At 43.9% G+C, this 16,088-nt stretch overlaps 1 protein-coding gene across 2 annotated transcripts in view; it reads right to left on the minus strand.

Annotated features, from left to right (window-relative positions):
- The window catches only part of EPN2 (epsin 2), a 45,436-nt gene extending 31,521 nt beyond the window's left edge, over positions 1–13,915 (minus strand). For both annotated transcript variants that reach the window (XM_034065079.1, XM_034065078.1), the window contains exon 1: positions 13,776–13,915. The gene's annotated coding sequence lies outside the window, so the exon portion shown is untranslated. The remainder of the gene's footprint in view (positions 1–13,775) is intronic.
- Positions 13,916–16,088: the final 2,173 nt, after the last annotated feature.

Raw genomic sequence — 16,088 nt, forward strand, 5'->3', positions numbered from 1 at the left:
AATGAGAGAACAAGGTCAGCTTTCAGAGCCAGCAGGTGGCCAAATTATTTCTTTATTCAAAGAGTTAATGCTGGAAGATAATTCTCCTGCAGTTTTATGCATATTCATGAAGCCCAAGGTTAGATCCTACACTGATTTTACAGTCCTGCCTCAGCCTCACAGAGAGCAGCTCCAGCTTGTACAGCCATAAAATAGATACACAGACACAAAATCAGTTTTTCTCTACAACACCTTTTCTGACTACGGGTCTACTTAAATTACATGGGCAATATTAGAGCTTAATGGAGAGCTTATCTCACTACTCTGAGTCTACATAAAGAGGGGACAAGGAGTAGAAGCATAGAGCTGCACTATCTGAGTGCTTTAATTCCGGACCCACCACACCAGAGCTGCTGATGCTTTGACACTCACAGTTACCACAGAATCCACCAGGCTGGAAAATACCTTTAAGATCATCAAGTAACATTTCATTTTGCAGCCTGTAATGCAGCTGGAGTTATTGACAGTATGGAAAGAAGCTGCAAATATGCTCTGAAGTGCTGCAAAAAAGGGACAGCCCCTGCAAAAGCCATGGAGATCACTACAAACGGATTCAAATCCGACCTACTACTGGAGATCTAATTTTAGGCTTACAAGCTTCCAACATCCCTTTAAAAATAACACATTCCTCCTTCTGTGGCAGGGTCAAGTGGCACTGACAGCACTACCTGCATTTTATGCAGATCTCAGTCTATTTTTCAGCAGTAATACAGCAAGTACCAGCTGTGTAATGAGTAAGAGTATTGCAGAACTACAGACAGAGTAAGGTCAAGCCATCATGCACTGAATCTAAAGTTCTAAATGCAAACTAATCCAACACGGCTGTGAAAATACCTTCCCAAACTCTCAAAAGGAGTTTGTGCTCTGGGGATTACCTGCTTGAATGGAAGCATTTTGTCTTTTATTCTCACAAATAGAGAAGTAGGGAAAAAAAGGTATCACCCAATGTGTGCCTTGACAAAAAGGTACCAGTGTGAAATCAACTCAGCTCACTGGGTATATTTAAGTAGCATTTTCAACTGAATTAAAGACAGTAGGGGACATTTCTCTCCTTCCCTATTTCCATTCTGGGAGATATCCAATATTCTTGCCAGAAGATGGGTCTTAGAACCTTGTCACTTAGGCTGCTTAGTGGGTGACAGGCACCTGCTGAAGGGAAGCTGTTATATCTTCTCTCCTAACAGCTCAGAGCCCAATTAGATCAGCTTGAATACAGGAGCAACTGCAAATAACACAACCTAAAAGCTTGCAAGACCACTAAATGTTACCTTCCTTTAAGCCACAGTGTTTTCTTATACAATTGCAACTTTTAAAACTCAAAGCCGACAAGTACTACTGGATCCACATATATCTATGCCCACATATCAGACTTGATACTTCGGGAAGGTACCTGCTACGTACAATTATCCAATGACTTCAGCAACCAAATTCAGTTTGCACATTATTATTATGAAGCAGACGTCACTGTGTGCAGTTCCTCCCCCCCACCTACACACCACAGACACGAAACCACATTAGTAAATCCACTAGGCCAAAGGCAAGTGCTCATCATGACAAAGGTTTAACTCTCCATGTTACTACTGGTAGAAGCTGAGCCTAATGAACACTTTGAGGACATGAATTTTTAATGAAAAGGACTGCTCAAGGAACAGTGCATGATCTGTAAAGCCATATCTGTCCATATATCCCAAACACTATTATTTTCTTCAGCTTAACTGTACTGGCTGCTAGCACAGGCTACAAGCCTGTACAGAAAATTGAGATTGATTTTAACATCCTACCTACATTCATCAATGCCCATCCACAGCTTAAAACTTCAAGCACCATCCCTCACAGCCACTAGATTTGCACATTTATCTTGAGAAGTCAACACATGGTCTTAATCCAACTATCACGACTGGTACCAATTAATGTAGGGTTACTTTAACCCTCAGAAATTAAGCTACATGCAGTCGGATGCTCAGGACTAATTGAAGTTGCTATAAAACTGTGAAGCAGGAAATAATATATCCTTAAAATCCTCCATGTTCCACACTGCAGGAAAGATTTGGCCAAAACCCAGGATTTTACACCAGGCTTTACTGCTCAGTGGTCAGGCTCAGAGAGGAACTGAGGATGTGGCTTCACATTACACTTGATTCTTGGCTGGCTGAGGGCTGCTACTGAAGGCAGTGTCCTGCTCCTACCTGCTCTGCTGTCACATACCTCCCTGTCCCTCACCCCAGATCTTCAGATAGAATCAGTTCAGTGAGCTAATCTGACACACCAAGGGAGGCAAGGGGGAGATGGAGAGCTGACAGATCAGGTCACCAAAGCGATTAATGCCAAGGTCACTCTCATTACTTTAAAGTACACCACAAGTAAGAGAAGAAACGTTCAATGGCACTCTAGTGTACATGTAAAGCTGCACCTTGAAAGCTCGTATTGGTAGTAAAAGTTAAAGATGATGGCTTAGATTTGGAGCTTGCTTTCAGCAGGTAACTGTAAGAGGCGAGTTTTCTAGGAAATTCCCTTTTACCACCTAGTGCTAGTAACAGCAACACATTCATTTAGTTTCAGCTTGAAGACAGCCACAGGAAAGAAGGAAATGTGGTCGGTCCTCTTTCAGAATTGGCTACCATCTTAAAATCTTGCCTCCTGCACCGATTTTTAACTACCTGTCATGCAACACTTGTTCAGCTTTTCTCCTACTGCTGTGTTTTTTCATACTCTACACACCACCTTTTCCAAAGAACCCTGCCTCTTTTCCCTCTTCCTAACTGAGCTGTCTATCATGCCTATACCACCACAGGAAAAGCAATTCCATCCCAAAGGAACTCTGCTGGGCAGAGGACAAGCATAACAACCCTGTCAGCAGCAGCCTGGATGTAGACTGGGTTATGCTTACCATGAAACACCACTCAATAATACTGCTAGTACTTTCGGTCTACTTCTGTGCTGCCCCAGTTCCAGATTCTGAGCTATATTCTTAAGTTCATCTTTGATGGAATTAATTCACTAAAAAGGACCAAAGAATATAATAAATCAGCACATTTGACATGAGGATTTTTCCTCATTATTCTACTTAAACCTTCCCAATTCCTTCATTCAGGCACTAATAAGGATCATCCCTACTCACACCTGCTGAGATTTGTTATTATTTTGTGTTATTATTATTATTATTATTTTGTTGATTTTTGTGGAATTAGGAAAAAATGTTCTGGCTTGATGATGCCAGTGAATCCCACACACTCCCATGCAGATATACACATATTTCCAGCTGTCAGCATAACAATTCCTCAAGTTTTCTGAATCCATCCTCAACAGCAATATACTACCTACTCCCTTATCTCTTCTGGCTATTTAGATGGAAAATGATTTGAGTGGGAACTAGCTTGCTCTTCTCACAGAGGATGACAAAGACTTGTTACTCAAAAGCATCTGTGCCTGTTCCATTATTAAAGGTCATTTTCCTCCAGTCAGCTCTTGCAGAGAACATGTTATACCCTCTCAGCTTTGATACTCTGCAACCAGCAGCTCCGTACGTGCCCTGGAGACTACACATGCCCTGCAGAGTCCACACATAGAAGACAACACCTACCACGTGTAAGCCAAAACTCAAGCCTCTGATATTTATGAAGCAGCAGATTATAGCCTGGGACATGGGAAAGGAAAGAGATGTAAGTAAATCCCCTGTGTAGTACTACTACTATTTGCACCTCCCATAGCTGCCTGATGGCACTGCACTGTTGATCATTAACTACTGCTTTAATGTAAGTCATTAATAACATTCTCTGTCTTTAGATTCATAAACAGAACAAGAAAGCAACTTTAAAACTCACCCACTCCATTTTCTGATCTTTATTTTTTCCTAAGAGCATTCCATCTAGTGCAAATGCACAGAGGAAATTCTAGCCCATTAACATCCATCAGCTAACAGAGGGTAATGAATTCATCAATAATGCTATAATGCGTGGGTACGCTATCATGCTGAATCATTTAGGAACTACATTTGCAGCAAGAAGAGCTCAAACAGCCGCCTTGTGCTGTCAGCAACCATCTTCCTGAAGGAGGAAAAATGAATGTATTAAGATCACCCTCAATTCTGTTATCCGCCTTGACAAGGTTGGTTGTGCCTCTACACACCTGTATTTCCATGCCAGTCAGCTCCTGCTCCCCTCTGGACACCAGCTTCCTCTGCTGTGCCACCTGCACACTTGCAAGCAGCTTTCATTGCTCATTTTCCTGCAAGTGACATAAGGATCTGGCTTTTCTCTGCTTCTTAACATCCAGGTCAAATACATGGAAGTCTTGAGGTTTGACTTTGCAAAGAAAAAAAACCTGATTTTTCTTTGTTATTTATTTACACGGCTATGGAGGGACCACCTTCTTTCTCTTAACAAGAAGTTTTCTTAACAGTGATTAAGTTCTAAACAGTAAAAGCTAAAACCAACCAAAATCAGTCAGTCTTAAGAGACAATACATTGTGAACTAGCATTAAAGTGTAGCTACACAAAAAAAGCCCGTACCCTGAGAGTGGGACTACAGGCAGAGTATCACTGGGTAATAAAAGGAAAGGAACCTTGTTATGGAGGACAACAGTATTAAGTTACTATTCTTGTAACAAAGAAAGGAAAAGGTATTTAGTCTTTATGGAAAGTAAATAAATCAGAAAATAAGAGACATAATAATATAAAGAAATAAGACTATCCTTAATGTATAGCTTAGAAACTTGTTTGCTTCTCTGTTCAGGAATTCCAAACCTGGTCTTCTTTGCTCCACTGCAGTGTGCAAAATGATAGCAAGTCCCCTGCACTTCTGTTTACACTTTGTTATACTGGTGTCTACTCATTAAGTCCACGAATACAAAGGGTTTTGTTAAGGTAGCCTTTATAAATGAAGCACAATGAACTGAACTCCCCATACCTCAGCTTCCTTAATACAGCGAATGTTTTAGAACACATACACATGCGTCTACACATCCTTAACTCCCACGGCTTCATTCAATTAATACTATTAAATCTTTAATGCTTTGCTTCAAAGGCTGTTTTTAATTTTTAATAGCTCTCATAGGTTAGCACGACTGTTTTAAGTCTTTCTACTATATTTTAAATAAACTCCTCTTTTCTCTCCACTTTGATGTTTGCCTTCCTGACAACCCCAGACCCTGTGAAGCTGGTGGAACTTTGTTTTCTCTGAAATGATGACATTACAAACTCCAAAAGATATGTTAATCACTGAGCTGCAATCAGGGATGGGTTTTTTTCTCCCCCTCTCACCTGCCCTCGGGGCTGGGAGTTGGCAAGAGAACCGCTTTAATCAAAACAATGTAGAAACCCATGAGGAGAGGATGCAACCAGGAGGGAGGGGGCTTATTTGCATCTGTTTAGCATGTAAGCAGCGGGCAAGGCTTAGTTCTCTTTTACTCTGGATTCCCATGAAAGGAGAAAATGCAAAAGCCACCATATTATATTAAAACAGTTAAAAGAGGAGTTTGGACACAAGACTTGTTGAGCTTGATGGAAGCACAAGATGCCTCGTGGCACCCAGAGACACATCCAATTCACACGCCTGATGGGCACTGAATGTGTTTTTAATTGTAAAGCTTTGTCTGTACTAAGGGCATGGCCATTATATATTTGGTCAGCTAAAGCTCCACTTTACATATATATATATACACATATGTAATTTACCAGTTCTGCTACCTAGTATAAGCTAGCACAGCATGCTCACAGCGGAATACCAAGGCAACTTACACCAGTGTTTCTCCCCTGCTCTTCCCCAATGGCCCCAAGACCCCACCTTCTACTGCTCCATTTCCAAGCTTGGAATTTGTGCAACAGAAGAGAAAGTCTCATAGTGTATTTCAGGCCTTTTTATAAAGAATAAACTGAAAAGAAGAAACAAAAAATGGGCACAGACTTTGCTCCTCCCATAAAGTTTATTTTTCTTCTGAAGAAAATCAAATCCTTTCTTAAAATAAAACTGAAAATCAGCATTTCTATGGACAGGAAAAGGCACTATAGTATTATACAGGTTATCTAAGCAGAGCAAAAGAAATAAAGACTGAAAAGCTGGCTCTGTCCCAAGGCATCCAGGCAGGATTTTGTGCCTGCACGTACATAACAGAAGTATTTGTGCATTCAGGATGTTCAAGCATGTCTCTCGCATTCACACCTGGCAAGTTACAGCACTAAAACCCGATGTGCTGTGTTCAGCATCGACTGCAAGTCAATGACCAGTCCCAGAGCAGCAGAACCCTCACACATTCAAAGTGAAGTACATGTGTACATACTTTGCTTGATCTAGACCATGAACTGTGGAACAGAATACCTTTCCCAAAGCAAATTAGAAACAGTCTGATGAAGACAACCTGCAAACCTCCTGCTGCTGTTCTTCGCCTCTTCAACACGCCAGGGAGTTTGCACCATGCAGAGCACTCCCCAGTATTACACATCTTCAGTTACAGAACATGTTCTGTCTTTTAAAGTTGATGCAAATACTCATGTTTGTATTATTGTGAAATTACATATATGCAGACAATACTATGCAGATAGACATCAAAATGCCAACCATGGTACTCAGTGTGCGTGAAGCAGCAGGCGAAGCAAAAGGAGATTATCCACTAGGTAGCCAAACGTAAAATAAAGCCAGACATTTCATTTCAGTCTGTCTCAGGGCTTCACAAAGGGGCCAGTGATTTGTAGATCTGAAATGTAACGCTGAAGCACTTTTGCAGACTAAAGAACTTCTGATGACATACCTCAATGCTTCTCTGCAACAAACTAGTCTAAAAGTGGTTTTGCTGCCACAAAAGCTTTTCTACTTCAGCTTCTCTAAAATATAAGGCTTCTGAAAGCCAAGTAAAGCTAATTCTAAACATTCCTGTATCTTACTTCCTTGTGGAATCTTCCCAAGAGAACCAGTAAACATACAAACACAAGTATCTTCCAGGAGTCACCCAGTACCAATCTTTTAAAGTCTCCAGCAAGCGGCTGCTTTGCTGAAAATGTATTATAACCATGAGCTGTATAGTTATAATCCAGTGCAACAACAGAGTTCCTGCTCTTCTGAGTAGCAGGTAGTAATTCCTGCTTTAAAAATACACATAAAGCTGAAGAGCTTCTAAAAAACTACAATAAGAAATATTGATTTCTGATCTGCCTTTGCTTCTAAGCAAAGCATCTACTGTCACCTGTGCTATTTATCCACAAGCATTCCAACAGAGGCATTATCTATCTTGCTGATAAATGCTCTCCTGAATTGGTAGCCAAAGTTTAATTTCATGAACTCTGCTCAACAACAGGAGCAAAAGAGTAACATTTCCTGAGTTAGAAGTACTTCAAGCCCTTAAGTAAAATAATAATGAAGAAAATCCCTGCAAGCAGCAGTATTACAAGAAGCAATCATAAACCCAAGCAATAAGCCACTATGGGCTCAGAAGGCAAATACTTCATTCGATAACAGAACAGATGTAAGACTTATGCTTTCAAAGAGTCATTTAGAAAGAGGTTTCTAATCAAATGATGAAATACCTGGGCAGGGGCATTTAAAGACTCACCGGATCTGACTACTGCTGGGAATGCACATCAGCTCCCTCTCTAAACAGACACTACCAGTCACACTGCAGCAATGTCAGGAACTGAATAATTAAGAACATTAAAGTTCTGTTTTTAAAATAATAATTGAAGTGCTTTATTCTACATCCACCACATGCCACAGCACATTCTGCTTGACCATCTATCAGAGAACAAGCAAGTATGTTAAACAGTTCTATTTAGAACTGAAGGATAAGGATTAATGAATGATCTCAAATTTGGGCTGGTTTCAGAGGGTTAGATCAAGCATCTCTCTGCCCTACTGCTGTTGTCAAAAGCCTCATCCCTATCCAAACAAAGCTGAAAGTAGAAAGGCAGCTACAGCAGCAACTGGGTCAACAGTTTTGGCTGAAGAAATCTTCACTACTAAGAGAAAGAAATAAAACCCTAAAATGCTGCTTGGGGCCTGTTCACCCAGTCAGCAACTCACAACCAGCCACTCGAGAGCAGATTTCCGACTTACAAGGAAATACCTTTGAGGGAGTCTTTCATGCCTGCATCTCAGGGGAGGAAGTTACCTTTAAAAACACTTTGTTTTGCCTTTCCCTAAGGAATTTTAGGACTATATATATCCATTATTTTGGTGGGGTTTATCCATGAGGTCCTACAAAGAAGGATCTGTACAAGCTTTACACCAGTGAGCAATTACTCATGCGATTAATCCCACTGAAGTCAGAAGAACTGTTTGGGAAAGAAATTGCTGCCAACATAAGGGTTGCACAACCAGGGAAAGAAATATATAGAACAAAACCACGAAGGGGGATAAATTGCATCTGACAAAAACTACAATCAAGAAAGAGCTGGTGACAGATTGTTCTTTAAGTACAAGGAAGTGATTTAAACAGCCAGGAGCAGTTGTAATAAGATTAGATGATTCTCTATTAAGATTCTTAAAATGTCTCTGTTCCAGCAAAGCTACAAAAGCACCATTGCCCTTGCAAAGGTTCACAAAGTGCTAAATTGATGTTAAATCTAGAAATTAGTATGATTTCAGAGTGAATAAAGCAAAAAGATAAAAGAACTTCCCTCCCCTAGCACCTTTATCAGCGTGCTGTCATTTTTAACTAGCTTGAGTACAAACTGATGTTGTGGCAAAACTCAAAGAGAACAGACCCAACAAATAGAAGCACTGAGCTCTGTTTGGGTTTCAGCTTTTAAATAAGGAAAACTATCAGTTCCATTTTAGAAGGCATTACATTATGTGACATCTTCAGAATGGCAGGGAAGTCCCTATAAGATTATACTGCAGGGAGATTAAATCAATGTCTGGCTGTTGAGTTTCTCTAGAGAAACAGATGTGGCATCTTAGCCATGATCCTAGAACTCCACTGTCCATCACTCTTAGAACAACAGGCCCCAAAATCAGGCATAACTAGCACTATACTGAAAACCAAACAAGGCAAGCAAGTCTTCTCATATCTAGCTTGAAGGATGGACATAAAGCATCTCTAGGTGCATGCTTTTAAACTGATAAACAGCTTTGAATTTTCACAGAAATATCATTGATTTGTAAAAGTATTTGCTCATTGAGTGCTGCATCATAAGCATAAAGGAGAAAATGATTCACAGATTAATATTTTACCATAAGGGGCAAGAACAGATATTTCCATTCACAAAGAACATCCAACAAAACATCGGGTCTAAAGCTGATTAAATCTGTGCTGTAAGAAACAGGTATATGACCTGACTGGAGAGAGGAACCAGGACTGCTCTTCAAATACACACGGGAACAGATGAATACATGTGCAAAGTACAAGTGATTATGAGAGCAAGGGAGTAGGAGGAGGTGGAGAGAAGTCTACATGCCAAAAGACACGTTTGTACCGTATCTACAAAAGCAGACTGCATGGTCACCCTCAGAAACTGTTCTACTCCTCATACCTCATACATTTAGTATTTATTATACAGTTACATGACAGAAAACTCAGCAACTGTAGACATTAATAAAACACCACTTGGAGGAGAGACAGGAGCAGTCAACAACGTGGAAGAAAATACTGCAGAGGTCTCATGTCAAAATTACAACTAATTACTTGAGGCAGCCCAGGGAGCTCTGCTCCTAACCATGGAAGAATTACTGCTTGAAAATAAAGCATATGCATCAGGACAACGAAACACAGAACTGTAGAAGAGTATGGGCTGGAAGGGACCTTCAAAGGTCAGCCAGTCCAACCCACTATACTGCCTCTGAGATGCTTTCAAACTTTACCCAGCCACCTCCATCATAAAAGTGAGATAAGAGGAGTCTCTAAGGTGAAGATGCAGCCAGTCCCAGGCTGGGCTGTGTTCTGCCCAGTCACACTGTGCTTGCACAGCCAGTGGGGACCTGCTCATGCCTGAGCTCGTGCCTGAGCTCTCCTCTGCTCCATACTCATGTTTCCCCACCTGGAAAGAGCTTGTTCAAGCCAGCCTGCAAGCCAAGGCAGCGTGAGCTGACCAAGTCTGACCTTGAACACAAGCTGCAGGCACTGGTTAGAGGCATTTATGTTAACAGCCCTGAGTGACATGCAAACAGATATACACACTATTAACAATTAATGCAGTACAGGGCAGTGGCACTGTGATCCATTTTTAAGTTCAATATTTCTAACAGTACACAAAAAAAAAGGAAGCTACAAATTATCCATACAGAAGAAAAGCATTTCACTAAGCACAGAGTAATAATTCAATGTAAAAATGCACAAACTACATTTACTAACCAACTCTGGTAAACATCTTATTTGGCAGTGACAATTTAAGTAGAAAACATAAAATACTTTAATACTCATTTTCTGACCAGTATAATCATTCATACATATTTACAAGCATTTAACTTCTGGTGGTAATTCTGAACATACCTATTACAGTTTGAAGGAACTTGATCTCACGAATTTAAGCTACTCTCTCCTTACATCCTGCCTACAACCTCTAGCTACCTGTAAAACATACCTTAGAACTGTTTGATCCACCTTTTTTGCCTTTTATCAACAGTTTGGAGCATCGTCGTAAGATCAGCCACATCCCCAGTTCGAAACCAAAGACTGAACTGTGATTTGCAAAATGGTAAGTAAGACCAGCTTTGCTTTGGACCTCCTGCACCATTCACCAAAAGGCTCAACTGCTACAACCACCTGGTTCTAAATCCATCCTGAAGTTTATGGCCTCTGAATCCACTTATTCTGACATACAAGCACTCTAAGTCTTTATCCCCACCACAGAACAGGAAAGCAATCTCCTAACAGCCACCTGAACTGACTCATTCTGGGATTTTTATGGTCTCCTATTCAGCACATACCAGTATGTAACCAAACTGAAGCACACCAACGCCAGCAGACCTACAGCTCAACCTAGCAGGTTTTATTCTAGAGGACAGCATACATGTTGTTCTCCTCCACAGCACCTCATGTCTTCTTAATGAGCAGCCAGGCTACTGAAACACACATAAAAACCCGCTGTTCTTTGAAGCACATCAGACAGCAGGATACTGGTATGTTTCGATACTCTCTCTGCACAGATCAGAGCAAAGCAAAGTGGAAAAAGCACATTACAGATATTCAGACAAATCAGGCACCTTTCATTTTCTATTAGCAAGATCCCAAGAGACAATTTAGCACTCTGCAAATATGGCATTGGAAGAGCTGAAAGTTGCTTCCTGAGTACAAGTCATTAAATAAAGATTTTAGAGTAACTTATATTCCTTTAGACCAGGCAAAACCAATAGCCATTTCCCCATCCTACATACAAGACCTAAAAAAGCAAGATCATCATGAATATCATAACTCCCCTGTATTTCTCCTAACCCAGATTATCATTTAATGATTTCTCTCTCAAAAAAAACCCAACACTCAAGCACAAAAACAAAACACCAATTTCTGCATCAAGCAAAGACTATCAGCATTATTATGAAGTAACAAATTAGGCCTTTTGGCATCTCACAGCAGTGCTCCAAGATTTGAGGCTTCTTAAAAGCTGCAAGTTTTAAAGCAATCAAATAGCTGACAGCTGGAACAAAATTAGCATGATTAACCAGTTATGTAAATAATGCTGCAGTCACTACAAGCTGAATTCATTTATGCTCAATGCATTACATAGCACTGCTTGCACTGGACATCAGATGTTTGTCAACTAGTCATTAAAAATGACTGTAAGCATAATGGATGTAAAAACAACGCTAGTGTTACATCCACTATGTGATGTGTATCTGAGACCAGGCTAACTGACAGCCAGATCTGGCAGTCTATATATCCTCTATTAGGACAGGACCCCCAGGTAACTTGTAGATCAGACTTCTCTTGCTCAAGTATTCTCCATCGTTACTTCGCTCCTACCTAGGGAACAGGTCTATTACTTCTACTAAAGAGAGAGACTCATCCTATCAGTATCTTGTTATATTTCATTTCTAAAAGGCAAATATTCATTTCCATTCATCAATACAAGACAAGGTATTGCGTAGGAAAACCATCATCATTCCTGGGTGATGTCACATAGTTACTTTATGGCATCAAGGAAGTTACAATCAGCACCCCTAAGTCAAACTTCCTGATGTGTAACTTGGAGTCAATTCAGCCTTATCAGAATTTGTCTTCAGGAATGCATACTCATGGTTCATTTGTACTTGATAATTTTTGATAACACAGTTAAATATTTAATATTTGGACGATTATCTTTGCAATTCTAGCTGGCTAGCTGACCATTGCTTTCAGTTTATAAAAGAAAATGTATCAAAAAGCTTAAATTCTTCACAATAGAACACTACACATGAGTTTGTTTGAAAATAATGGATCCAAGAATCAGCCAAGACAAACATATTTAGAAGTGCTGCCTAAATAAGCTGCATTTTGCTAAAGGTATTACAATATACTTGTATTTCCAATCAAAAAACATCCTAACATCCCACATTTTACATCCTAACAATCCAATTTTCCATGACCTTGTCTCGCACAAAACACAGTAACCCACTGGAATTATGCAAGAGTTCTGTATTACCATAAACCACGTCTTTCAGTGGCGAGAATAATCAAACTTAATCTTCTGGCCTGATTTACATTCTGAACTCCTAAAGTCAGCCTCCACAGTCCACAACATCCGCAACACACCTCAATGATGGGAGCAAGTCTTTCAGGCCTCCTGTTGAAAATGTGTATGTGTGTATAATCCAGGGTGTTTTCTCACTAGATTATAAGGAAGAAACGGGTCCCATACATTTAAATATTAAATAGAACGTTGCTTTTCACCTTGGTGATGATACCACACTTCATAAGGGGGAAGCATTATATACCCCTGGGCCAACCAAAACTGAGACCTAACGTTACCAATATGCTACAAGGCTTTAAAATAGGAAACTTCCATTCTAGATAGCCTGTGATAATCCTTGTCTCAGTATAGTTCCCAGTAACAGTAATGCTTAATGTAATGCAGCACACAGATTCCCCAAGACCTATCTGTAGCATCAAAGGCACTGCAGGTAAAGACTGAAATAAAACACATATAGACACAAAATAAAGCCTTAACAATTACTAAAAGCACTACCACACACCCTCCAAGCCGACTGAAAACAATACAATAAGTCAAACAGCGCCATAATTAAGGTCAATAACGCAAAGGCCTGGGGACAAGAAGACGAACCAGACACCCCCCCCCCCCAGCCCCGGCCCACCGCTGGTCCCCCATCCACCGGAGCAGGCCGCCGCCATCCCCGCCGCTTCAGGCCGGCCCCATCGGCTTCCCCGGGAAGCCAGGCCCAAACTTCGGGCCGGAGGCCGGCGGCCAAAACCCTTCCGGCCCTGAGGCGATCGCGTCCCCCACTCGCTGTTCGCCACCGCCGGTAGCACCGGGCCGCGGAGGCGCGCTCCACAGCCCCACCGCCGGGCTGCCATGATGGGCAGTAACTCGCTGCCCACCCAACGGCGACAACAAAGGACACCGGGACCCCCGCCGGGGCTGCCCCGCCACCCCCAACCCCGGTAACCCCCTCAGGACCCACCGGCCGCCGCCCTCACCCCGCCCGGCGGCCCCGCTCCCGGCCCGAGGCGAGCCCCGGGGGGCCCCTTCCTGCGCCCACCCCGCACCCCGCTGCTGAGGGGAAAGGCGGGGGGAGGCTCTTCCGCCGCCGCCGTCCGGTCCGTTCGCGATCCCGATCCCCGGTCCCGCACCCCAGGGCCCCGCGGCTCCCGGCCTGACCTGGTGCTGCGTGCGGGGGGAGCGGGGAGGGCCCCGCGGCAGACGCGGAGGGGGGGTCCCGGTTCCCGACCGCCGCCGCCGCCGCCGCCGCTGGCTGCGTTTGACACCCACACGCACCATCCAACATGGCGGCGGCCGGGGGGAGGTGGCGGAGGAGGCGGAACCGGCAGCCGCGCGCGGCCCCGAGGCGCGGCCCCGGCCCGGGCGCGGCTGGGGGGGGGGTGGCCTCCGCCTCAGCGCAGGCAGCGCTGCCCGGTACGGTTCGGTCCGGTTCGATCCGGTCCGGTCCGGTCCGGCCCCTCCATCCCTCCCTCCTCACAGCCAGGCCCGGCTCCTCCGCGGGCCCATTGCGGCGGCCGAGGGAAGGGAATGGCTGTGGGATGCTGAGGGCAGGAAAAGGGGTCCCCCAAAACATGGGTGGGTTGACGTGCACCAAAGTGGGTTCTGTTGCTTCGGACTGTGGTTACAGCGGCTTTCCCCTTTGCCAATAGGGAATAACAGCGTTTATGGATGAGGGAAGGGTTTGGGATGGGGCGTTGTGGTGATGGGAAGGGGAGCCAGGCATTGGAGCACGCATCCTTCCCCACTGGGGATAATGACTAAACCGGGCTGGCAGGTGGGAGGAGGTTCGTGGTCCTGTCACTGTTCCTCATGGATGAATTTGTTCCCATCGTAAAAGCAGGAGACAATTGAAGGAAACGGGACCGTCACTGGTGGGAGATGGTTGGGGTTGGTGCGGGTCAGGGGGGAAGCTGGTGAGCAGGGTGGTGAGCAGCTCCTCTTCCAGCTGGCTCCGGGTGCTGCTGCCAGTGATTTAAACCCTAACTCCTAAGGAATCTTGCCTTGCTAGAGCGTAACAGCACAAAGGAAACTCCAAGCAAAACCCCGGTTCATAAGGTGGTGTCTTTCAAGTGACACTGAGCACTGCAAACTCAGCCCAAGCCCTTTTCCCCCATGGAGAAATAGCCATGGAATTGGGGTTTAAATGCAGAGGAGTAGGGACTGCAGTAAAACACAGAGGAAACTGCGTTAAACCTGACTTGGTTAGAAACACTGCAAGTTGTAATGCTTCGGATGCCATCTGGTCGCTGGGAAGGAGAGGGTTCTGGGTTAGCTGAGCTTTAACCTTGAGCAAGGCAGGAATAAGTCTGGGTGGAAAACAGACAGGATCTGCAGGAGCTGAAAGGTACTTCCCGAGAAAACAGCACCAAGGAAAACCTTTGTGCATGTTCATTAATCCTAATGATCAGGTGCTGACAGCTCGAAGGAACAAGAAGAAAACTCTTGGTTAAAAGAAAATGGGAAATAGAAGATTGGTCCTGCTGCTTTCTCTCCTCCCAGGTCTGGACAAGCAACACTCCAAAGCAGGAGGCGGCTTCCTCGCCATTCCCAGCTCCATCCCAGGTGTGTCTGTCTACAGCACAAGTGTATGAATCCACAAGCACAGCACAGAGCTGGCATGCCTCTGTCAACAAACTGTCTCTTCTATCAACCAGATCAAGCCACTTAGTGCAAGCAAAACAAGCCGGCCAAGCAGAATGGCACTTTTTATTACACGCATTAATGCCTTCAATCACAGTTCCTACTGCACTGGTAAAGGAACCCGATGGATGCAGCTGCATCAGCAGAGATGTACCCAGGCTGCAAAGGGATGATCCATTTGGTGGCTCCCTGAGGACATCCACAGTGAGAGGAAACTCAATCCCTTCAGGCCATCGCCTGAGGGCATCCACAGGGAGAGAGGACTTGTGGCAGCAGATCTATGGTCCTCATTTTGTATTAACAACAGGAGGTTGTTGCTATTTGCCCTTTGATTTCAAACCAGGAGCTAGTGTAGAAAACTTCCCATGCCAGCGCTGCCCCATCCCTCTCCCATACCACGCCTTGGATGTTGACTCCGGCTGCTCTATCAGATCATTCCCAGCCCACAGTATTTCAGCTGTGTTGGCAGAGCCAGCGTTTAAGGCCATTATTTGCAATGTGAGTTTGGCATCCACAGCCCATAGCTGTGGCATCTCCCTGGTGGCCACACTGGCATCAGAGCAGTCCATGAAGAGAAAGCAGATGGTGGCAGCAAATCCAGCGAGTGGGAATGGAAGGGATAGGCATGGCGAGGAGGAGCAGGGTAAGGAGCAGTGCTGCGGGGTGATGTCTGGCATGCAAGAGGCTCTCCCAGGACCAACAAGGCAGGCCATGGTTGTCCTCCCAACTAACCTAGTGAAGAGAGGCTGCCAGGAAGCCGCAGGTGGGCCTGTTCCACATCCATAACGTGAGCATCACCCACACAGCAACTACCACCACATGGGGCTGAGC

This window comes from Melopsittacus undulatus, chromosome 8, assembly GCF_012275295.1.
Source record: "Melopsittacus undulatus isolate bMelUnd1 chromosome 8, bMelUnd1.mat.Z, whole genome shotgun sequence".
NCBI classification, from domain to species: domain Eukaryota; kingdom Metazoa; phylum Chordata; class Aves; order Psittaciformes; family Psittaculidae; genus Melopsittacus; species Melopsittacus undulatus.